This window comes from Babylonia areolata, chromosome 18, assembly GCF_041734735.1.
Source record: "Babylonia areolata isolate BAREFJ2019XMU chromosome 18, ASM4173473v1, whole genome shotgun sequence".
Classification (NCBI taxonomy): Eukaryota; Metazoa; Mollusca; class Gastropoda; order Neogastropoda; family Buccinidae; genus Babylonia; species Babylonia areolata.
Genome location: NC_134893.1, coordinates 70,443,674 through 70,446,173, shown reverse-complemented (window position 1 = coordinate 70,446,173; position 2,500 = coordinate 70,443,674).

Here is a 2,500-nt window from a genome sequence, read left to right as displayed (position 1 = left end):
TAAAAAGATGAGTTAACTCACTCAATACGGCCAGTCCTCTCTTCTCCTCTACACAGACACCTCAGATGTCCAGTGGGTGTCTCAATGACCCAACCTTTAGCTTCCGTCGTCAGAATTGTGGTATTCTTTGTCAACATTCACCTCTTCAGTATAAGAGCCTTCCGCTTGCAATATTTTGATGGTGGTAATTGGGGTGAAACGCTGTTAACGTCGTCTCTTTCGCCGTTCGTATGGAGAGAGTTAAAACAATAAGAGAGCTGCTATGGTTCATCGTGGTTTTTGACCGATACTCGTAGCGTATATGGATTTGTCCGAACGCAGTGACGCCTCCTTGATCTACTGAAACTGAAACTGAAACTGCCCAACGTTGACAGCCACGTTTAGATTTCGTTTTTGACACATCGGTGTAACTGAATTAAATCCATTAACTACAGACAGGAGCTTAGCTGTTTATTAAGATAAAAGGTTAACTCTCTCCATACGAACGGCGAAAGAGACGACGTTAACAGCGTTTCATCCCAATTACCATCATCAAAATATTGCAAGCGGAACGCTCTTATACTGAAGAGGTGAATGTTGACAAAAAAATACCACAGTTCTGACGACGGAAGCTAAAGGTTGGATCATTGAGACACCCACTGGACATCCGAGGGGTCTGTGTAGAGGAGAAGAGAGGACTGGCCGTACTGAGTGAGTTAAAAGTCCCTTCTTTTTGACAGCAATTTTTAGGCAGTGAATACATATCCACTGTATTCAGGGCTTGGCGTAGGAATACAGGAAGAAATCCTGCCCCTTTTCGAAACCGAAATCATGTACCCATTCACAGCTGAGGAGCCACAGTCAAGTTAAGGACAAGAGGAAAACTGAATTTATGTGTTTGTGTAGCAAGTAGTCACACACACACACATACACACACACACACGTGCGCGCGCGTACACAGACATACAGATACACACACACACACACACACACACACACACACACACACACACACAAACACACACAACACGCACACGCACACACAGATAATCACACAAACACGCACACGCACACACAGATAATCACGCAAACACAAAACACACACAAACACCACAAACACACAACACACAACACACACACACACACACACACGCACGCACGCACGCACGCATGTACGCACGCACGCACACACGCACGCACACGGAGTGATAATCACACAAACACAACACAAACACACAAACAACATGACAACACACACACACACACACACACACACACACACACACACACACACACACCACACACACACACACACACACACACATATGGAGTGATAATCACGCAAACACAACACACATACAAAAACAACAACAACAACAACAACACAACACACACACACACACACACACACACACACACACACACACACACACACAAAACTTCCATGCACTATCGGCGTGCATAACAAATCAAATCAAACAAAACGATCGAACAAACCACTCAGTTAAATAAACCACCAAGTGAAATAAACACGACATTTCAGCACAAGCACAAACCACGCCTGGCAAATTCCAGACAGTTTACTGGAGCAGAGATCGAAGGTGTGGAAGGAAGAGGAGAGAATCTGTGTGTGTGTGTGTGTGTGTGTGTGTGTGTGTGTGTGTGTGTGTGTGTGTGTGTGTGTGTCTCGCTCCCTCTCGCTCCCTCTCTCTCTCTCCCTCTCTCTCAATCTCTCTTTCCCTCTCTCTCTCTCTCAATCTGCCTCTCTCTCTCCCTCTCTCCCTCCCTCTCTCTCTCTCTCTCTCTCTCCCTCTCTCTCAATCTCTATCTCCCCCTCTCTCTCTCCCTCTCTCTCAATCTATCTCTCCCTCTCTCTCTCTCTCAATCTGCCCCTCTCTCTCTCCCTCTCTCTCTCTCTCAATCTATCTCTCCCTCTCTCTCTCTCTCAATCTGCCCCTCTCTCTCTCCCTCTCTCCCTCTCTCTCTCAATCTCTCTCTTTCTCCCTCTCTCTCAGTCTCTCTCTCTTCCTCTCCCTCTCTCCCTTCTCCCCCCTCTCTCTCTCAATCTCTCTCTCCTCCTCTCTCTCCTCTCTCTCCCTCTCTCTCTAGTCTGTCTCTCTCTCTCCCTCTCTCTCTCTCTCCCTCTCCCTCTCCGTCTCCCCCTCTCTCTCTCCCTCTCTCTCAATCTCTCTCTCCCTCCCCCCTCTCTCTCCCTCTCTCTCTCAATCTCTCTCTCCCTCAATCTCTCAATCTCTCTCTCCTCCTCTCTCTCCTCTCTCTCCCTCTCTCTCTCAGTCTCTTTCTCTCTCTCCCTCTCTCTCTCTCCCTCTCCGTCTCCCCCTCTCTCTCTCCCTCTCTCTCTCAATCTCTCTCTCCCTCCCCCTCTCTCTCCCTCTCTCTCTCAATCTCTCTCTCCCTCAATCTCTCAATCTCTCTCTCCCACTCTCTTTCTCTCACCCCCTCTCTCTCTCCCTCTCTTTCCCTCTCTCTCCACAGGGTGGAGGAAAATTGCTTTCGCTTT